The 23963-nt window shown below is 37.6% G+C and overlaps 1 protein-coding gene across 1 annotated transcript in view; it reads right to left on the bottom strand.

Moving 5' to 3' along the window:
* LOC124304408 (protein turtle homolog A-like) overlaps positions 1–23963 on the bottom strand; it is a 418202-nt gene that overhangs the window by 336994 nt on the left and 57245 nt on the right. The gene's annotated exons all lie outside the window — the stretch shown is intronic.

Here is a 23963-nt window from a genome sequence, read left to right as displayed (position 1 = left end):
AACTCTTCGCCGACTCTTGTTACGATAACTTGAACTATTTTTCCAACCGTTCACCACTTTGATATCCTTTTGACACCGCAGTGTAAGGCTGTCGTTCAATCGAAGCCGATTACTCTTGCACGCGTGGAAGGATCTATGCTTGACTAATAAAGACTCCATAAAACCTGGTTGGATCCTATAAGTGTCCCAAACTCCTTCGCAGGAAGTAGAATTTGTTCGATTGAACTTTTATTAATTGAAATTTTATTAGTAGTTGGTCTAAATTTTGAACCTGCTCCAACATTTTCTGCAGCATTCTAATTGTTTTGCAGCATTCTAATTGTTTTGCAATTTCTGGTATAGTTTTAGCTTACAGAAAATGAGGCTCGGCCCGAAAATGAGGTGTGAAGATGAACACAGCTACTGTTGGATTCAATCGCCTGCAGAATTTAACGAGAGAAAAATTTAATTTAGTGAGAAGATTATTTATGAATTTTCTCCTCAGCATATATTATGTCATGGATATATATGACGATACACCATTAAGTGCTTGGTCGAGTCAGAATGGAGTAACGAAGGGACGACAGAACAATCTGCATTACTTTTATTTTAATTGCCACGAGCCCCGCCAACCTCGCTTCGGGCTCAGTGCCGAAATTTATCCCCCGTATCTGAGCGAGTCATCTTCTTTTATTCTTTCGTTATTTTCTATCTCCCCATTATATTTGAAGCGTCGTATTCCCTCAGGCTCATCCTGACAACGTCATTCGTTCCGAAAAAGACGAGGCAAAAACGTTCTCGATCAAGCTGAAAGTTCGACAAGACTTGTCACGGAAATTCATTTTTTCCAAATGGCAAATGTAGCTCAAGGTTGCAGCTTAGAGTTGACAGGAAACATGATAATTGTGGATAAATTCCATGTCCGATTGTGAGAAGTAATCACGCTCAAGTACAATGGTGTGGATATATTCCGTGAAAATATAGCCATCGGAGCAGTCATTAACTCGACCAGTCCATTTCTCTCACTTCCATCGGTTGTTCTTCGACCCTGCGAACGGTCCTCTGGTACCCTCTCAGCAGGGGATTCCATAGGCTATGAACCACTAGCGAACACACAATTTTCCGTCCAGAGTCTGGAATGAGAGTTATTACCAGCTGCCAAGGCCTTAACTACGAACTGGCCTGGCCTGGACAAGGACGCGCCCCTGACTATTGTCTTCAATTGATTAAAGCGCGACCCACGCGAAATTTGCCGAGAGCAGGTGACAACGCGATTCTTATGCAATAGCCGTTATTCTAAGGATATGATATTTTTTCCCTCAGGACAACGCGAAGCAGCCTGATACCAAGATGATAAAAGAATAAACAGGTGTAACGACTCTACATTTATGAGTCTATCGATGTTACGGTGTTACGATAAGTAAGGTCTGCCCGAAAAGGATGAACGGAGAATACTTTCGGTTCGAATTTCCATGCAAATACAAAGTCCGTTGGGTTGTTGCATCTCGACAACAACGCCCTTTCCCACGACCATTGGTAAGAGTGGTAAGAACTTTTTTTCTCTCCTCCCGTTTTTCATTGTCTGTTTTTTTTTCCATCTTTTTTATTGGCGTAAGGTTCGCCTCCTGGCTCACGTCTGGAGCGAAGTTCTCGGAGCTAGTGCATTATTGAGTGGGTAACTAGAGAGCAGACTCACTTCGGTGGTCACAGCCACGTGCACCCTGGGGCATCAGCTTTAAGCCAAACCGGGCTCACCCTTTCCAACCCCTGTGTGTTCACATTCCGTCGCAGGTGGGTGGAGGATCTCGTCTCCCTGACGATCGTCATCCTTAATGGACTTCTTTTTAGCGAGTATGGTACAGTATAGTCAGGTGGGCACATGTACCCCGAACCCACACGTGGACCTTCGCCTCCGTCCATGCAATATCTCCGGCAATTGGTGTGCTGTGCGTGTCAATGAGGCGAAAAAACGTTAAAGGTTTAGTGGGGTTGAAATTTTTCTGATACGTTAAAGAAGATCCAACTGTAATCCAGCCACTTCTCTTACTACTACCACTGCTGCCGAATCCCGAACGTAATTCACCACCTTCAGCTGGGCAAAGTGTACGTACATATACGAGATTCAAGGTTAGGAGTTTCGGGGTTTCTTTCACTCTCTGCAATCACCTTAGTGGAGGCAATTGGATATCCGGTTCTAGAGGGGATCTGGATGTATCTTTTTTGATATCACTCACATAGTGACCGTTTATTTTACGATCACTGTTTCGGTACGGTATGCTTCAAACTGTTTAAAGACAGATATCCATCAGTTCGCGAAGATTCGAAAGCAGATTTTCGAACCCTCGTAGACTTGTGCAGTTCCAGTCAAAGCTAGATCCGAGAGCAGCTTCATTCCCATTTACTCCGAACAGAGGGGTGATTTTCGACATTGTATCACTTCTGCAACCGGGAACTCAATTCCTGAAACTTGTAGCAATATTATTACTAAAAAATAACTTTCAACAATTATCCCCGCACGAAGACAATAATCTCCACTGACTGCGTGGCTACAATCTCTACAACAACGCATAAAGTACGAGGTTATAGCATATCCGAAAACGTGACATAACTTGCAACGTTTTGATCATCATGTACATATAATCTGGGGTATATCTGAACCGCGCTCAGGTCGTGGATCACTATATTTCACATCTAGAACGACTTCCGGATTTGTGACTACCTCAGCAGTCTTCAGGGCTGCTCTTTCCCTGAAGGTTGAATTTCTCGGTTTCCCCAGTTTCCGTTCCCCGTAAAGGGAACCTTCTCTCTTTTGTCAGAATAGACTGATGGCTCACATTCTTACACTACCCAACAACATTTCCCAGTGAGAATTGCTCTTGTGGTGGCCGAATTTAACCCCGCAGTACGATTCCCAGGTCGTTTGCATATCTCAGTTGTGCGTTGATACCTCTACCGTTGAATCCCCCATGAGTTTATCGATCACTGTAGATACAGCACTGGCATAGGTGAAAGGACAACCCTCTATAAGTATGTGCAATCCATCGTAACTCTCGGAAATGTCCAAGGCAATGTAGTTGTGTCTTTTAACTATGTGGCGATAGTTTCCTCAGCACTGTATGAAGTACGAAGCGTACGTGTTATGATCCGATTTTTCCCACGCCATGTACCACATTCACTGCCTCGAGTTTTACGAATACTGAAAATCATTCCCTTGGGTCACTAATGTGCTTAATTCCAACTTTCAAATGACGGTTGATAGTGAAACATTCTCTGTGTTTCGGGCTTAGGTCAGTGTTTTTTTTTTTTTTTTTGTCAGATTACCTGCGTGGCAATCGTTAGTTCGAGCTGGTCCCTTGGATTTCTCCCTACAGTATCTAATATCTGGTTGATCAAACACACACTCTCGTTGATCACTCCGGTGATTGATAGTGCTTAACCGCTGGACATTTTTCCTCTGGATATTCAGAGACTTCATCATTGCTAAGGCGATGGTAGATGGCAAATTACTTGACACTCGCATGGTTTCTAGATTAATAAATTTGCCCTTTGCAGCATCGTGTTTTCGACCAGTGTACGGTTGTATAACATGTTCTGGATATTACGATAGCAGTGAAGAATTCATTTCAACGTAATAATCCTTTACCAAGTAAGAGGAGAAGGAACAGTGAAACTGTTCGAATCGTGGCAACGTCTTTCTTTTCGTTTCGTTGAATTCTTGCAAATGGAGTGCTCGCTACATCGACCTTAACGGGCAGGATAATAGCTGGAAATCTGCCCTTCGTCGTCTTCGCATTATAATCAGTTCCTAAAGTAGAGGGATGTTAAAAAAAAACTGAAAAAAATGGTGGAAAAGAAGGACAGTTTCATTGAAAATCCATTTGAAGTTGATTCGATAAGATAAAGAACTCACTTACTAGATTCAATGTTCAATACAAACACCACTTAAGTGGTTTGAGGAAAGTAAATTTTCCCAATATTATAACGGTAAGGTAGCCTGGCACGAGGTGGTTCTTTTCGATGATAGAATTTGGTATAAGGGCTTTAAGAAAATCTCGAAAAGTGATCTGTCTCTTGACGCGATATGGTTGACTCAATCGGTTTATTTCAGACCGGTGCCCTGTGGTTGCCTCGAAATTCCCACGATATAACAGCGACAAAGCCTTGCGGGCGAAAATCCCCGGTAATTTTCCATTTTATTCTGTTCCTTCCTACTTTCTGTTCAATTCATCTCTTCTTCCCAGCTCTTCTATTATTTCCGGAACCATTAATTCGATCAAGCTAGACAATGTAATTCTGCATTTTACAAACTCTATACCCAATGCCATCATAGAACACTGAAAATCATACACCATAAACAGTTCCACATAATTATATCAGGTGTATTGTTTTTCACTGTAATTTGGTACTGTGTAGTTGAAATTTTGGCTCTTCGTCTCGCTTTGCGTAACAATTTGACACCAGCATGTGAACTGATGTTAAACTTTTTTTTATTTCTGCGCACACGTTTCGCATGATGAATGCACCGCATTGTTTACACGGTGGAAAATTTCTAATGGAAAATTCATTTGTGTACGAATAATAGCCGAATAAACAAGCACTAATAGGTAACGCAATACGCAGCGGTGAGTCGGAATAGCAATTTTGACAACTCGGTCATCTGCAGTTGTTATTGATTTATTTTATTCACGTATACGAGTAATCGATACTTTTCAAAAATAGGGACTGAACCTGGTTGTGAGTCTCTGGAAGTACGACTTCCATCATTAAAGTGTTTCCAACTAAATAATACTACTATACTAACTATATCGACTATACTGCTCGGCGACTCCATTATATCATACCTACCTATGCCAATGCACATACGGTATGCAAAAGAAATCGCGTACTCCTCGAGAAAAAAATCCTCAGAAGAGTGGCTATTATTGTTTCATGGAAGACAAGGTAAAGTACATAGTATAAACTGTACTGATCTTTCGAGCTGTGCAACATCGCGGTGCAATACTTTATACGTATGGTACCAAGACGAAGTGACATCGATTTTCAGAAACCAAGTCGTCGTAGAGAAATCCAAGAAAGAATTATAAAATCGTATAGGTGGAAATTTCCACCAGTCTTTGAAGTACGTTGTGACGTCTTCGTCACAACAAATACACTGGAATATCAAACAATACCGTCAGTCCAACCCTGTGTTGCCTTTGTGGATAAAAGACCAAGTATTCGGTGATATGGTAAAAGAATCTCTTTGGAAACTGCGAAGATTTCACGAAACACGGATAAAATCACGACAAAAATCAATGGTGTCAATTAATTCACTTCTGTGGTCACCATAATTTCCTGATGTTCACGGGTAACCCGAATACAGTTTAACCCTTACGCTGCACACCGGGGTCAAAACGATCCCATGGGGTCTTCACCGTGAATTCCATATGAAAAACATGAAACATAATCCGATTATATTCACAATAAATGACGAAATATCGTCAAAAATTTAACAACCCTCACTAAAATAAATACTTTTTTTTTTATCGCGCACTATCTCCATATTTTTTTTCTCAAATATCTATGCCCTAAGAGTTACTCGGTCAATTTTCAGTTTAAAATATTAACAATTCAGTGAGTTATGATTTTTCGATGAATTGAATGATCCATTTTTCGGTATTTTGTTGTCTTATGAATTTTTTTTCATATACAAAATTTTATTTTGCTCAAAACAGCCAACTTACCTTGATATGTCATAGTTAAAGAGTATCCAGGAATTTTTTCAATTTATTTGAATCGATCTCTCCGTTTCTACGCAACGATTTTTGACATGGGTTCTCAAGCGACTCCGATGTCGTTGGATCAGTGTTTTACACAGAGTGTGTGCAGCGTAGGTAAGGGTTAACAACTCAAGGTGGATGTTTGACTGGAGGGGTTTGAGCGAAACTATCAGCACAGCACCGCTTCACGCTGTCCAACTCAGCTGTCAACCTCGGTCACAAATCCCACCAGATCCGATCCGATCCATACTGCATGCGCCAGGTCGGTAAAATCAATTCAAAAGTAACGAGTGACGTTTAGGCCGGGGATCCTAAGAAAATACCATCCCCACAAGTGCGACGGGCTCTCGGGTCGGTGTTGGTTTTGAACGGTTCGAGACCAGGCCAGCGGTCCGGGGTTTGATGGGTGACAGTGGTTGGCGGTCGGAGGTTGGGATCCATTCCAGGATTCTCCTCGCCGCAATTCGCGGTGCCAAGTCAGCGTCGTTGCGAAAATTAAATAACTCGAGCTCGTCTTCGTCCCACCAACGACTCGGTCGGCCACTTTCATCGTATTATTCCGCCGAGCTGTGCGGGCGTGAGCGAAAACGCTTCTACTCGAAGGCGGTTTACTTAGTCGCCAATAGATTCCGGGCCGGTGGAATTAGGTCTCGTCTTGACGCGACGCGACGCGGAGATTGCAAACACACGAGACCACCGACCACTTCCCACTTCCTCCTCGTCATGGATATCCTCATTCTCTTCCGCAGCGTATTTCCGATCATTTCGCCACCCGTTCTTCATCAATTCTCACACTTTTTCACCGATTTCTATCCATTGTACTCTGCACCTTGATTCCACCCTTCTGGATTCACTTCTCGTTCTCTCTATCCTGACAATGACTGTCGAGCTTACTGGTTCTATGTGATTCATAAATTTGAAACCCCATTGCATACTAACAATAGATGGTATTTATAATCGACATATATTTTCCTATTTATAAGCGCAATGGGTTCTTAATGTTTCGATGTTTGATGAGTGTCTGAATTCGATTGGAAATTTCATATAAAATATAAAAGGTATGTAATTCGTGATGTGTTTACTCTGGATAATTGATGTTGACCTAATACTAGTTTGGTTACAACTGACTTAGAGTTTTTCAAATAATTGGCATGAAGGCTCTGTTTACGGATACAAATATCCAAGAGAGAGGGTAATTTTGACTCCCATTGCTTTGCCTTTTTCTTGGGGAGATACACTTGTCTTCTTTACATAAAGAGTCGTCAATTTTCATTCCTGGTATTTTTTAGCTAGCTTTGCGAGTACTGAAGAGTTCTCTTTTTCTGAGCATCGTAAATTGACGATATATAATGGTTCTCCGCTCTTTCTCAAGTCATTCGTTGCTTTTGCCACCCAGACGTTGAAATTTGAAGCTCTTATGAGCCCTCCGAAGCGCCAATAGGTCCGAACAATGACCAGTCACCGTTAAAGATTAACACGTTGGCTTTATTCACTGCGTGGATTTTGGATCATACTTTAGATTTATAGAGAACCACACGGACCTAATGTCAAGACACTGACTTAAACTTACGGTGTACATTTATGGAATAAAATATGGTTTCAAGGGGTGTTTCTTTTCAAATACGACATCCCTTTGCACATTATTTGACATAGATTCTCGTACTGACCAGTCAGCTTCTCGAAGAATGCTTCATTTATTTCCTGTTTTACGTGAAGATTAAAGCACACCGTTATAAAGTGAATTTGGAACGCAAACAATAAAAGAAAGTGTTTGAAAATCTACAAATATTTTACATAAAACGTATGTCAAATTATGAACGAATGACAATCTCAATCTGGAATTCCTTTCCTTTATTCGGACGAAAGTGAAGTGATTTTATGAGATGATAGCCTGATTGAATTTTGTCTTCTCCGAAGTCTGGACAACTAAAATTCTCATGACACGTTGTCCAGAATTCTCATCGGTGATTTTCATGACTCAGCCGGCCGATTGCGATCGGGATAAGAAATATGGTGACGATCAGAATGGCAAAAATTGCGAGAAATTTGCGAACGTATGCAAAACCGGGAGACGTAGAAATGTTTCAAGGTAAAAAGTCGCAGGAGTGAAGTGAGGAGGAAGATCTAACCGAAAAATTCTCCGATCGACTGGCTGGACATACGCCAAGGGTTTCTGCTCGTTCTGCTCAGCCGGATCGACGGAGTTAGCGTTCAAATTTACGGAGGTGGCACGTACCCGGTTTTCTCTCAAGCTATGTAACAATCCTGCACCGCCAATGTACGAAAGTTGCAAATTTTGCGAAGAGAAACAGCGGCGACAAACTTTTCCCTGCATGAAGTCGTTCAACTTGTCGAAGCCAATGCCAAATTTTGCGTGCAACAGAACTTCGACGTGATTGCATACATGCGCTGTATACATTGGGATGCTACAAAAAAATCTACTCTTTGTTTTCTCTCAAAGTCACACGTTCAATACTTGTGTGGAAGAGGAAGTAAGACGCCTGTTATAATTTGAACCCTAAATGTTAATATTTAGTGGTACTTGAACGCAATTTTTCATTTAATTAACAAGTGAAACTGATTTTGGTTATTGCTGAATTTTGTAGCTCAGTAACGAGGAAATGTACGTAAATGTCGGATACACGTTTTTTATAGGAAATTTAATGCTCTACAAAAAAGGTCTCTTATAATTTTTTGATAACTCAACTCTTTCAAAAGTTATAAGATAAGGTTAAAGTTGAAATCATATAAAACTTCACTTTTTTGAAGTTTAACACAAAAAAATACTAGACTTATCAGAAAATATTGTGGTTTTTTGTTTTTTTTTTTGTACAGTATTTCAACCGTTACAAAATCATATCGTTCATTTAATTTTCAACTTGAGCACATTTATGTTGTAATTACTGCAGGTAATAATACGTAATATATGTAATTTCACTTTGAATGCACCTTTTTTAGCGAAAAAATAAATTTGTTTCAGTTGAAAATGAATCGCATATTAACCACTAAATATCAACACCAAGGGCTCAAATTATAACAGGCGTCTTATTTCCTGTTCCTACAACCATTAAACGTATGACTTCGAAAAAAAGAATGGTCGATTTTTTTCACCACCCTAGTATACATGTGCATACATGCATTTATTACACAGGTGTAAATTCATTTCCGCTCATGGAATGCGTGAATTCTGTATTAGCTTCGGTTTTCGAAAGGGGTGTGTATAAATATCAGTGAGTATTCTTCTCGTGGATTTTGACAGGCGTACCGAAGCTTATTTTCCTGATGGACACATTTATTTTCGATATGCAAACGAGATGTCGGTGCTGAGTACGAATATCGAATCACACACTCACGAAATTGAAATATCGACTCTCCGTGCGGTTATTTTCTCGTGAACAGAATGACAGTTTCCTCCGATTCATTCGCCCTCATTATCAGTTATTAGAAACGAACTTAAATTTCTCTATGTATCTTTTTTGGAGTTTTTCTTGTTCTAAAAATATTAAAAACCCGAGTAAAAGATATTGACCATAGGAAGAAAATATCGCGACTTTATTTTTTTAATTTGAATGAAGTAGAACAAGAAGAACGAAAAGCAGGAAAAGTGAATAGAAATGTAAATTTTAATGCGTGAATGAATATTAAACCTTGAAAACTTATTTTATATATTGTAGATGACTTTCTTTACTTCTTTTTAGAAAACTCGTGGCATTGAATTGAATTGCATGAGAATTATATTGAACGTAAAAGAATTTCATTCGCCGGAAAGGAAACAGCGGAAAATACAATGATATGAAAACTAAGTTCATATCGGTGAACCCAGGTGAATGATTTGAAAAGATTTTTGACGATCTTTAACGAGGACTGATTCTTCAACTGCCCCATAAGTACTGATGAATTTCTGCTTCCTTTTTTAACTCCTGCTGTTCATTTTTCGAAGAAAAAAAAAGATAACGGAAAGTTACTAAAACCACCGCGAAAATAAAAAGATGAGTTTTCATCAAATCACGACCATGCATTTTAATGATTTTGATCTCAATCAACGGCTCTTTATACCCGAGAGCTGACTAAATTTTGGACGTCATCGGACACGTAATTTTCAAGTAACTTGAACGGAAGCATCAAAAAAAGAAGTAACAATTACGATATCTTGAAAATTTATCATCAGATTTTGATGATTCTAGTCTCAACCAACGCAGCATTTCTTAGCTTAAGACAAACTAATTTTTGCATTCCATTGGTTCAGTAGTTACCAAATAACTCGAATAAGAGCACCAAAAAAGCAAGAAAAAAATAGAAAAAAATTATATCTCGAAGATGGGTGAACGGATTACGATAATTCCGGGCTAAGTCGACGTAGCTAATGTTCACTTAAAACGAACTAACTTTTGAAAGTTCTTAAGCCGCCCTCTCAAGGTCAGTCGAATCGTCAACTCGTTAAACGAAAGCGATTCAATAGACGAACCGTTTGATATCCGACTCGCGTTATATATCTTGTGGAAAAATGGATGACGGCTAAAATAATTAGAAAAAAAAAAAAAAAAAAACAAAATGTATGCAGTTGTTGTTACGTTGCTACCGCAGTTCAAATGACCGAGGGGAATTTGAAATTCCCAACACCACGAAATGGGCAAAGTGCGAAGGAAGGGGACAGCAGTAAAGTATAATAGCTGAGCGTCTACATCAGTTTCCGGTTCTCAGCGAGAGTTTCCCGACGGCTCTTGGGAAATTGCCAATCTGATACATTTTTAATTGGAAATATCGCGGTGTATACGTGACGTAAATTCGTACGTATCCACGTTCTGGTTTTCACCTCTTGCCCCGAGCCACGTATCCTCGTCTATCCTGTTTGGAAATACAACTGCGGATGCAACCAGCAACTACCCGATTTACCGTTTATACCGTACATAACGCTGCGGGGATCGAGCATCTGGACTCGGGGAAATAAATGCTCCGTATAATATATACAGCTGATATGGGTAATCGAATACAGCTCCGTATTAGCCTCGCCTCTGGTGTCTCAACATTTCGCGGTGCCGGCAAACTCGCCGGCCGAGGCGAACACAAACATCAAACAACCTGCTGATCAAATATTTTATTAAGAATTATTGTATTACGGCGCTTGAGGAGAGAAATTTAATTTTCAATGTTCTAGGGAAAAAAAAACAAAAAAAAAAACGTTCACCATCAGATACGAATGATGATATCTTCGGAAACGATGAATGGATTTGAATGAAAATTGCTACGGTGATATTTTTTGGCTCGTTTATCACGAATCTGCGGTCAGATTTGAAAAATTTTAATTTGGCGTATTCAATAAGGTAAAAAAAAAAAATTAAAAACTTTTGAATTTTGATGAAAATTGGCACTCGTCGGTTCATTGGGTGGCTGATCACGAATTTGAAGTCGGACTGCGAAATCTGAAATGGTGATCCCACGTGGTGGAATAAAAAAATCTAAAAATATTCTGATTTTTGTAGAAATTGGTGGGTGGAGGTTTTTTGAGTGACTGATAACGAATCCAAGGTCAGACTTACAAAATTTGAAATAGTAAATCCAGCAAAATGGTTCGAAATAAAAAAAAATCGTCATATTTTCATGTAATATGGTATCCGAGGGCTTTAAAATCGTTAATGACGAATCTGAATTTGTAGTTCGAAATTCAGATTGAATATTATTCTTTTTTTTCTTCTATGAACTTGGAACCTGGACCTTCGAGGTCTGGCTTATGGCCAGTCCAAAGCCGCTTGTTTTTACATTTTTTGTCTGTGCGAGATATTATTCGTATAAAAATTGAACCAAACAAGAAACACATAAACTTTATCGAACCTTGTCAATTTGCAGGTTTGACATCCCAAATCGTTATCTTAACTGAACAATGAAACTAGAAATCAATTTTAGTATTCAAATGTGAAATCAAAGATAGGAAACACGTTATACTACAAACTCATTTTTCACCTCTTCCTACGATCTTATAATCAGTCTTTAATTTTTTACATCCGTTATGATTGATGTCGGTAATTGAAATCGGTGCCGTTGAGTGATTAAGTTTTTTTCTCAATAGCATCGAAAGCTAAGTTGACAATGTTATAATAATTGAACAACACAGTACAGGACGTAAAATAATGGCAATTTCAGGCTTTGAATTATTCTTATTTCATATTAAAATGAAAAGATGAATGACAGAAGAGAAAGATATATAACCGTATCCAATTTTAGCAAGTGGGGGCGGGGGAAAAATTCATTACCTTACAATGGGAACGCGACAAGACCTAAAGATTGAACCGATTCGAGAATTATTATACGAATATTGTTCGAGACTGTGATCGATTAATTTTCACTTGATTCAAAATTTCAGCATTGTTATGGGTTTAAAATTGATTGGAACGTGACGAGGTGGGGCTTCAAAGAGAGATGGACGGTATTCGATGAACCATACTTTGATCACAAAATTGGGATTTGACGTCAAATATTTTTGACGCAATAAGTACCTATCAAACAGAGCCTTGCGATAAAACTCGATAATATCCGGAGTCCGGAAATTGTCGGGTGAGTTTTTTATTTTATTTTTTGTTGTTATGATCATGAAAGTTAAATACACATGAATAGAACGTTGAAACTTTAGTAGCTTTTTAAATAAATAGTACTGATAATTTCAAGGGCTGATACATTTTGTTTTTATCATCGATTCAAGGTTTTGTACAATCAACCGACTCGCTAATGAACTGTATTTAAAATTGTATTCAATCAATTATATGCTGGGAATAATTTGGATCTTTTGAAAAGATGCAAAAAATTTCTGCGCTTCGTTTTTACAATTATCGCGAGTATTTCTGAAAATTCGTCTAAAATATTTCTATTAAATTGAATCATGTTGATACTTCTGGGTATAATTTTCTGTAATAAACTATGAAGAACCTCTGAAAGTTCTCAACGTTTAGTTTCAAAATTGCTTCCAAACGATCGACAAAAGTCTTCAATCACCCTCGTATTTTCTAAAGAATGATAAATTTTTCCGTCAAATCAAATTACGAAGACGTTTCAGAATTTTTTAAGCAGTACATACAATGAAGTTGAAATTTTCGATCGGAAGTAAAAAAAAAAAAAAATGTTGGGTTGAATTACTCCAAAGTAAATCGATCCAAATAAATTCAATAACTCGCGTAACGCAGATTACAATTAATCTACGTGAAAGAATTGCTATAAATTGGGGTCCGACTTCGATCCAAATGAAATAAGCATTGTAAAATCAGAAGATAATTAACAAGGACGCTTTTAAATTTTTGAAAACCGCGAGTTAATTCCGATTTTCAAGCGATGAAAAATATCGTGACTTGAACCTTAGCCAGGTAAAGTTGTGCCAGTTTTTCCGAAGAGACAAGCAGCTACAATTTGCGGGTTAGGCGGTCTCGTCTTGAGGGAAAATGGGGCTGCTTGTGTATTATCGAGCGTGTGCACTTTGGCAAGAGTTTTAATATTCATAACGACGTGAGCCAGCCAGACTTCGTCCCCCTGTGTGTGGGTACATAGTTGAAAGCTCCCTCCATTATTTCCCAATTAAGTTCCGCATATTTTTAAATATAATTATACAGCCATGCACGACTGTCTCTCTTTATGTTGAATAAAGCGGAAAAAGAACTCCGCATGTACGGAATCCGGGCTGGAATAAGCGCAGAAAAACAAGCGCGATTTTAAGCCATCGATGCGGTGAATTAAACTTCTTTCTGTGGATTTAAGGACGTTTTTAATGATTTTTCAGGCCTTTCTTTAATAACCGCCTGGTTGAAAAATTGGTTTGAAAGAAATCAGAAGTTTGATAGCATTGATACAAATTCTGTCATTTTGTGTAACAAATTTCTAAGGATTTTCTATTAAATATTTTCTCAAAAAATTCCAACAAACTTCTGATGATAGTGAAATTCAATACATTTTTCGATACTTTGTTCTGAAAATTGTCGACAAACGTTCTTACTGTTAGAATTAAATCTCACGTTTGATCTAAACATTTGTGATTTTGTGATCAGTTCTCAAAATTATTGTTCAGTCAGAAATTGCACGGGTCATGTTTAAAGAATTCTGTCTTCACCTGTTACTCTTACAAAAAAACAAAAAAGAATATTAGTTTTAATTTTTCCTCAAGTTCTCGTACAATTAAATCCGCTTACTTAATAAAGTCGAAAGATAGTGAAAAGAAATTGAAGAAATAAAATCGAGGTTGTATTCTTTGTGGCTGATATTCTACCTTTGAATAATTTGAAAAGTGTTTTTTTTTTTTTTTCCTCTCTCCATTATCATTTCTGAAACTTTTCAACGGAGCTGAAATGTTTTTTCTTTGTGTAATGCTCAGTTGAATTTCAGTCCCTGGAAAATATTCGTAAGATAAATATTGAGAAAGAATTTTATAATCAGCTTATGCAAAGCTTATTTCAAACATTATGAACTTTGAACAAAGTGTCCTAAGTCTCTCAAAGTGACGTCGGTCTCAATTTTTCTGATAATATTCAATCATTATTCATTATCCTGTTCAATATTAATTTACTGTCCTACGGATTTGTACAGCTGATGAATTTCAGCAATTTGCTAAACGAGTAACATTTTAGGAATGAAAAAACTTGGAAATCGGATGAGGTGACATTGCAGGTATCCTTTCAATAATCGTCATGCCGTTATGTAACGTTCAATTTTCATGATTTAATAATTTTCTCCGACTTGTTAATAGCGCCGATCGACGAATGAATTTTTAAAAACAATTAATCAATAACCGCCATCAGTGGCTAGCAGTATTCATCAAGATACTATCTGCGAATGTTCCAAATAACTAATTGGAAACTTCAACAATTGAGAGGAAGAGCCAGCAACAAAGTTAGTAGTGACCAGACGTTAACTCGTGGCCATTTCGACCTAAAAGTTATCAGGGTGAACCATGAAATTTGATAGTGGCACCCTCAAGTTCTATGCTTAATTATCAAACTTTCAGAATATCTGCTTCCGATCAAGAGTGGGTTCAATTTATTTCTTGAAAGTGTAAATCGACCTTGATGTTAGATACCGTGCAGTGATTAATTTTGTGGGACCACTGGAATCTCGTATTTCATAAAACTAATATCGTAAATTTTGAACAAGAAAAAATAAAAATGTTTCATCTAAAAAATCTGGTCAAAAGATCAGATTCAAATTGTAAAACTGGCCAAGTATTAATCTTGTTCCAGCAGTGAATCACAGATTGAATCGGATTTCTTGAAAATCGAATTGAAGAATCTAGAAATTGAATATACCAATTTCAAATACCGATACCATTTTGAACAACAACGTAAAGGGACGTCGGTGGCGCAAAATCCAATCTTTTTGCTAATTCAATTACAAGATTGTCGTACATTGAGTATAGATCAAATTATATAAATCTACAAAGATCCTAAAGACATATAAAATAGGAAATAGTGGCATTGTAAGTGAGAGCTCAGATATTGATTTTTCTTGTCAAATAGCTACAGAGTTTTTCTCATTTTCTCAAGTTGACATCGTCCATTATTTAATTTTATAACATCGCATCGATGTCGACTATGAATAACGAACAACAAGATTGAATTGATTACTGGAAAAAAAAAATCCTCACAGTAATTTTGTAGAAAGTCACGTGTTCCAAATAAAGTCAGCTCAAAATTAGCAAAACTACTATATTCTCAAACATTTCGAAGCGTTCTCGAACGAAACATCGATGTCCAAGCTTTTTTTGAATATTCTCGATATTTGTGTGACTAAAAAGATACTCTTTGCCGTATCATATGAAATTAATAAAAATTGTTGAACGGAAACTCTGTATTTGTTTTGACTTTGCAAAGCCCATCCATCTCCACGTACATCTCCAATAAAAAATTATATCGTTTCCGAAAAGCTGCAACTTCTTGTCTTCCAAAGTCTTCCTCAGCATCGTTTCCTTCACACTCATCACAAGCGTGCTAAGCGTCCAGCACCTCGGTAATTATTTTCATAGTTTTCGATTACGTTATTTAGATAGGATGATGAGTTTGGGGTTTGGAGGCAAACCAGTTCCCAACTGTCCGCCCTAGGCTACCTTACCACCCTCCAGATGTTTGTGCATGAGTTCCATGACGGCATACTATAGTCAGCTTAGTAAACTGTCATAAATTATCCGCACGCTTTTCCAGCGTGTTCAGACTACGGACAAAAATTATTATCACTCTCATGTCAGGCCGAGTTTCTGCTTCGAGAATGGAGCCTACACAACACGCATGCCGCACAATAATGATCCCGGTAACTGGTAAGCACTGAGAGAAGATAGAATTAGTCAAGTATTCTGACGTCGCTCGACATTCGTCGAGAAACATGATTTTAGTCACTACCATAATTCATCATTTTGCTGGGAAATTGTCTTCTGGGCAGGCCCCTGGAACTGCTGATGTACAGAGTCCCCGTTAATGTCCGTCGCCACTACGTGGCGCCAGTAGTCACGTGTCGCATTAAGGTTAGAAACAACGCAAAGATCAAATTTACAAGTGGTGGGGAGTGTAAGGGGTGACCACTAGTACTAATAACGGGACGTCCTGTTTTAAAAGAATCTAGTCGAGTGCCAGGGCCTGCTTTGGGGCCACTCGAGCACGCGTCATGCTTAAAAAGGGTGTGGAGGGGAATAGACTCGCATAGTCACGTCTCGCTCTGTCTTATCGACAGCGCTCTTCTTTATCTACAGCGTACGGTGCGAATTTCAAAAAAACTGCGCAGAAAATCATCGCGCACTTACGATTAGTTGTTTCAATCGGTCCCGTCATCGTTTGTAGCGATATTTTGTTAACTCGCGCACCGCTTCAAGTGTTGCAAAATGTGAATAAATGACGAGGGACGTGGGGTCCAAAATGGCCGAAAACAGTGTGACGTAATATTTAACTGGCTCCTTTGATGGAAACCGACTGTTCTGTGAAAATAATTTTAGCATTCGTGTACCGATAGATTTTTATGTCCCTCCCAACAATGATTAATACAAGCATTACATAACCTGATTCATTTTTCTAAACGCTATGAGTGTACGAAATTTCACAAATTTCAACAACTTTGAACGTATTCGAAAGTTGAAAATATCTTTGCAGTAATTGAGGGATATCGGATATTGAAAGCACACAATTAGTAACAGATTGCATTAATTTTCTATGAAAATCTTCAAGGTGAAAATTTTTCGATCTTTGTTCAAGTTGGAAAGGTAAATTTTTTTTCGGGTAACCTGTTTTTCGTCACTTCGGATTTTTTAACTGTGCCTCTCACTTTGTCTTAATCAATCTGTTTCTATCCTTTGAATTGAATGTAAACCCGTCTTTGTTCTGGGCTTGAATTATTATCCTTCCATTATAACGGACGCATGAAAATTTCGTCAAAATTGATTATGATTAAAAAGGATTCCGTTAGTCGTGTGTTTGTCGTAAAAAATTAATTGTCTACAAATTGAAAAATTATACACGTCATGTTTTCTCTGAGCCTACGCGACCTACAAATATGTACGCAATTGAAAACGGTAATGGTGGTCAAGTTGATATATCCTGATTTCATCCTGATACATATGATATAATTATATATATTATGACCTGCGGGAATATTGGTACAAGCGGAGGATATTGATTGTACCAACACAAATATGAAACGTGAATCAGTGGCGACATTTTTTTTTTTTTTTTTTTTCCCCCAACAAACGAATAATAAAGATTCGAAGATAAAAGAGAAAAAGGAATGAAAATAAGAGTGAAAAAATATCAGAAACTGTCAGGGTTTGTTTGTGATTGGGAAATCGATGACGAGGTTGCGGAGAATCGATGCCTATTCATCTCGCTCCCGCAGAGACGATGAATGACTGCCGTGTATAAGCGAAAGACCGCTGCCTTTAAGTTGAGGAGTGTAGTGTAGCCAGTAGGAAGGAAAGGACGAATAAAGGGGAAAGGATTGACCTGCTGGAAATTTGTCCCATTGAAATCCACCGCGAAGCGGATCTATAACGCATGCCCCGTTTGCCGAAGCGTTTCCGCAATTTGAGTAAGCTTCTGCTCTTAGGAAATCACCGAAAAGAGAGAGAGAGAGAAAAAGAGAAAGATAGAGACGAATTATATGGAGAAATAGGTAATTATTGAGCTTAGGTTTCTTTAAGTTATTTACCATTGTTATCAATATTCGGAAGGCTGTGGATTTCGGTATTAGGAATTTTTCCGAATCTATAAAATTCATACTTTTATACACTAATCTTGATATTTTTATGAAGTACAGCTTAATACGGAATAATAATTTTTCTTCTCAACGCAATTTTCATGGTATTATTCCATGTTAATTATTCATGGTCAAACGTATCCCCCAGTTTCAATTTGACCGAGCGAATCATCCATGTGAGCGAAATAATTACGATGTAATTTTCGAACTGACTTCATACTGATGAGACCTGTTCTCGGCTTCTGTTGATTTTTCCATCTTTCATAGCCAAGAAATAAGTCAAATAATTTCAAAGGTTCTGTGTGCTTGTATCAAGAGTGGATTATCTGCGCACATTGCGTTTAATGATTATTTACATTATGAAACATTACTGGTGAGATTTAAGAGTGATTGAAATCTACATATCGCGTTATTAGAATACAAACAGCTTCAACGAAGAAAAATAATATTGCATTCTTCGTTGCTGAACGGTTACTGTTTGAAATCAATGAATTTTCAGCTCAAGTAACAAATTTTTTAAGAGAAGAATTAAAAAATGTTGCATGCGCCTTGCATCAAAAATTTGAAGAAAACGGAATAACAGTTTTATCTTCGTTGCTTGGTTATTTATCTCGTGAAATTTTTATTTAGAAAAAAAACTATTTTCAATTCTCCTCTTCAAATCGTTTGGTATGTACGCGCTGAACAAAATACGAATCAAACATCAACATCGAGCGAAAATAAAAGAAAAAGCGAATAGTAAGGTAGAAAAGTGAATAAAAAGTGTAACTGATTCGTGTGAAATTTCATTTTACGATCGAAAGAAGTGGGCAAAAGAAATCGTTTGATTATGAGTGGAATTAATCGACTCCTGTTCTCCCCGTGTCCCTTGGGGTGTTTCAGTTTATCATTGGGAGGGATTGCACCCTTTCATTGGTAGGCTGGGTGACAGGGTTGTTCGCTTCGATTCAGCAAAGTGGCGAACAGGCATTTGTCAGTGCGATTTAAGTCCCTGTGATTTTTTGTTTGTCGCTTTTAAATAAAACCCCATCGATCCGCGCGGTGCTGAATAAAAGGCCTCCTGCCGTCGGTTCATTTTTTATTTATTTCAAAATTTTTCGTCACCCATTTCTGTTATTCCGTTGCTCGCGTGCGGAGTGAAAACAAATTCCCGTAGCAGTTGTTGCGCCAGGCGGGTGGAAAAATTGAAAAATTTTGAATCAAGAGAAGTGAAAAAATTCGTTAGAATTACTACCGTGACAAATTGGGAAGAAAAAACGGCACGGCACGAAACAAATAAATTACAAATAAAAACAAAAATTAAACAAAAACGTAACAGCTAGAAATTTAAAAACGAAAACAAAAAATTCGCCATTTCTGTCGAAAGAGGCGGACGAATCGAAACCAGCAAAGCGATATGAGCCATTTTTTCGTAATCGATGACAAGGAAAATAATTGCAAATCCAAAGGCAAGGGACGCGGAGAAAAAAATTTCAATTTCTCTAGTCATTAGAAAATTCTGCTGAAATATGTATCGTTACGATAAAGCTTCGAATATTGTTGAAATAAAAAAAAATGTCAAAGTAAGTATTTATCGTAATTAAAATTGTCTGGATACTGCAATGTCAAAATTGTTTCTTCAGTTTACTAAATTTGTTCGATTGAACGAGGCCTCAACATCGATTTATTACCACACCGGTATCAAGTTATCGCAATAGTTACAAGAAATCAGTTGCCATAATCAAAAAGAATTATAACAAATACTAGATTTTCTGGTTACAACTGCTAAACTAATTCGTTATTTGAACTTTGCTGCTCGAATGTTTTCACCTCTGTAGTAAAAACTATTTTTTTTTTTTTTTAACGGCATTTGTATCATCAATGAACATACATTTGTATTATTAATGAGCCGAACAGATTTGAATAGTTCGAGTTCCGAAGGCGAATGTATGTCGATTTTTCGAACTTAATCCTAAGCAAAGTTGAACAGAAATATTCAATTTCTTGAATCGAGGATCTCGTTCTTGCTGTTGTGGTGTTTTTTTTCTTTTTTTTTCTATTATTTCAAATTGCTTCCTGAGTCATTCAAGACGAAATGTAGAAAATGTTCAATTCGACACCAACCACATAGACAAAATTGTTTTAGTAACAAATTTTGAAAAATACATCTAGCAGTTATTCTTAGTCCCTTTCGGGTTTTTAATTGGAATTATAGCAGTTATCGAGAAATGACAGTTTCTCCGGTTTCTAAACTGGCTGTACAATTTCCTTTGACGAAGCAAATATCGTAGTGGAAAAGCGAATGCAGTAAAAAAAGAAAAAAATAAATAAATAAAAAGAAAAGTAAATGAAACGAATTGGTATCACAGCTGTAATCCGTCAATCCCGGCAACATTTGACTCTGGAAGCATATCCTGGCGAGAAGGTATGCCGATATTTTCATGTTTGATATTATTCCGAGTGAGACTTCCTCTCTGTCTCTCTCTCTCCTCTCTGTTTCTCTCTGTCAGAGCTTGCATCGGAGCGAAGAACACGCGAGTGAAATAGGAAGCACTTAAGAGAGCCGAACGAGACGGAGGAAAAAAGGTTGGATAAAACTAAATATAAAATTAGAAAAAATTCCCCAAACAGCACCGAAGAGCTGAATATCTGTAGAAAAATAAATATGTACGTGTGCGCCTGTGTGTGTAAGATTTCGGCGAAGCTGAAACGATATATCCCGGGAATACGATTGCCTCTGTTTGGATTACAGCCAAAGGAGGTCTCGCTGAGACCACCGATTGAAATTAAATTATGCATATATACCGGCGAAAAAAAGGTCGTTTTTATTCCGTTCCTTTTTTTCTTTTTTTTTTTTTTTTTTTAATTGATAAAAAGAGGAGGAAGAAAAAAGGTCGAGTCTGGCGAGAGATGGAAAATTGAAAAAGCTTCTCTCTCGTTTTCCCCTTCTCACTCTATTTCTCTCTTTCTCTCGTTCTATTCCCTCAACATTCGTAGCAAGAGCAATCAGACAAACTTGGTAAATAATTTATCCAGATCAAACAAAATTTTCTACTGTTTGTTAAACCTCTGTAAATTGTCATATGTAAACTTAATACCCGGTTCGAATTTATTTACCTCGAACACACACGCGGCGCATGGCAAACAGATAATAATTGATTGTTGGACAGTGCGCGCGGAACATTTTCGTACAAGGCCCAATACTCGGTTTCTTTACTCAAGACTGGATCACGTCACGATGGATAAGCTTTGATTGAGACAATTTCGCTGATTAGGAAACTTGATTCTGCTCTATTTACCTACAATGTGTTACTATTTACGTATACAGAGATTCGCTATCGTAAGGTTTGAATTCCATAAAATATTTGTCATCGATGTCTCTATTTCTTAATCGAAATTAAGTAGAGAAGTGTTGAGGTTCTTTAAAAGTTGAATCGAAATAAAATCGATGTATTTTTTGTTCGTATTTTTTACAATAGATACCTCATAATTACAGGAAATATTTTTTATGTACGTCAACGTTGTCGGTAAATTTATTTGACAGACATTTTTCTTATCTCTGAAAGAAAAAGAAAGAAAACGAAAAACATCCGTAAGAGTGATTTTATTATGCTCAATGAATCAGTGTGCTGAAGGTATTGCTACTAAATTGGAAAAAAAGCAGAAACGTTACTCATTTTAACAGAGCGCGTTTTTTTTTTTTTTTTTTTCTTTTTTTTATGGACACAGGAATCGAACTTGAGTAAAAATACCGAATATGTTTTCAGACGGAGTCTATGCCGTTTCATGAATAAAATACGAGAACTGGAAGGCAAGATTCAGGCATAAAATATTAATGAAATATGAGAAAAGGTCACGACCCAAGTACAAAATGTATAAAAAAGAAAATAGTATAACTGGTGCATTCAAAACGAATAAAAATGCAATGCTAGATTCAACGCTAAAAAATTTACAAAGTTGTACACAGCATATGTCGTCCGGTTCAACAAATATATGACCCATAAACAAATAGAAAAAAAGAAAAACGAAGAGTTCAAAACCGAAAAAAAACCGTCGGTTGTTTGAACGGAAAAAATTTCCGAATACGTAAATAATTGATGAAATATGAGCAAAACAATACGAAATTGTTTAAACTTTACACGATGTACGCTAAGAATTTTTAATAACTACCGTAACAATTTATTTCAAGAATTTTCAACATCCCTGACAATTGGCCGTGATTGTTATTTCAACCTGAGAGCATATTTCTTATATGTTGTCTATGAGTTGGACTGAAACGACAAAAGAAGAGAATGATTCGCAGGCATAAAATATCGATGAAATGTTAAAAAAAAAAAAAAAAAAAATCGGAGTTGAAATGAAGAGAGGAATGAAAAACTACACCGAGGTATTGAAACTGGTACAACAGTAGGATATAAATTCGGACGCGAATAAAAAATACATTTTCAAAGGTCGTTTTGTTCGACGGATCAGAGGTCAAAGAAAAAAGTGATCAGAAATTGGGGGAAAAAAAAAGCTGGTATTACCGGCCAGCGTAACAGATGTACGAAATTCGAGGCGCGGAGAAGAGAGAGGGAGTATTTTTTTCATCTCCCATTTTTTCACCTAAAATTATCATTTTAACGGGTCCGTGACGTTTCGGCCGTCCAGGCGGTCATCCAGCAAAGCCTCGGTGGGACGGTGAATATTTCAATCTTTATTTTACGGGTACGGCGGCTCTGCTGACCCCGGGAAACTCCGAACACAAAGGGAATAACGAATAGGAGGTGAAGCGGTCGGTAGGCGGTGAAAATTCAGCGTGTGTAATCCAGCGTTGAGAGATTCGGATGCCTGAGAAGCTTCGAGGCCTCGCAGCGTGCGAATGACAAGGTTGGCGATCGATATTTGGCTCGAAAAAATAATGGATCGGAACCCCGAATGTGATTAGAAGTGGAAAAAAGGCCAGTGGATTAACCCTTTGAGTAATAGCGGTAAGTATTCATACCACCTATTTTACGTCCATTATTTGTATATTTAGAAAACTTTCCAAGATATTACTTTTCGGTTTTTTGCTGTTTCCGATACCGTACTAATAGCTTTTCAATACTCGAGAGTGATTGTTGCGATATAATGTAAATTATTATTGTTGGAAGAGAATTGATTGAAAAAGATCGTGAAAATTGAAGGAATAATTCATTTCCTAGACACTACTCATCTACATATATACATGTTTTACATAATTTATAAGCTTTTGGGGTTACTAATTCACGAATCTGCAATCGAATTTTAGAAATTCAATACGACGACGAAACTTTTAAATTCGATCGCATCCAGAGAAAAAACTCTACTTAGGGGTTTTTGGAGTCGCTTATCACGCGTGTAAAATCAGATTTTGAAAATTCCGCATGGCAAGTCCAATCGGCAACCCCGAAAAACACGGCCGAGAGTTTTTTATTTCGTTCCATATTCGATCAAATTTGAAATTTTCGTCCGCCATATTGGATCCGCCATCTTGAAATTTCAAAATTTTATTTGGAATTTGTAACCGGTGACCCCAAAAAACCATAGAATAGATTTTATATCATGTTATAAAAGTTAACTCAGTACAATAATGTGTGACTCAAAGGGTTGAGCCGTGAAGAGTGACAGACGCCATAAACGGAAATTTCGAAAAATCGAATCGACTATTTCGAATTACCTCCGAGTCTGCACCGACAATTTTCTTAACTCTTGAAATTCAGAGATTTCGGGATCGCAAAGAGGCTCAATTTAAAAAATGTCGTCCGACGTCTGGCTGCAGGGATCAGATTTCGTCTGGGTCGTGAGAAAAAAGGAATGAAATAGAAAATAATCAAGCAAGAATGTGTTGCGAAAGAATAAGCAGTTCTTAAAATTGAGGATCGAGAAAATTGGAACACCTTTGATCGTCGATATCCCATGTCTGGTCGATTCTGGAAAATTGTGCAATTTTATCGCGATGGAATGCACGCGCGCTGCATCATGGTCAGCATTAAAAATAAATACGGTAAGTTTACATGATGAAATTTTTTTAAATTGTGGAAGCCC

This window comes from Neodiprion virginianus, chromosome 5, assembly GCF_021901495.1.
Source record: "Neodiprion virginianus isolate iyNeoVirg1 chromosome 5, iyNeoVirg1.1, whole genome shotgun sequence".
In the NCBI taxonomy this organism is placed as follows: domain Eukaryota; kingdom Metazoa; phylum Arthropoda; class Insecta; order Hymenoptera; family Diprionidae; genus Neodiprion; species Neodiprion virginianus.
Note: the sequence above shows the minus strand (reverse complement) of the source record. Positions and strands in the feature narration are given on the sequence as shown.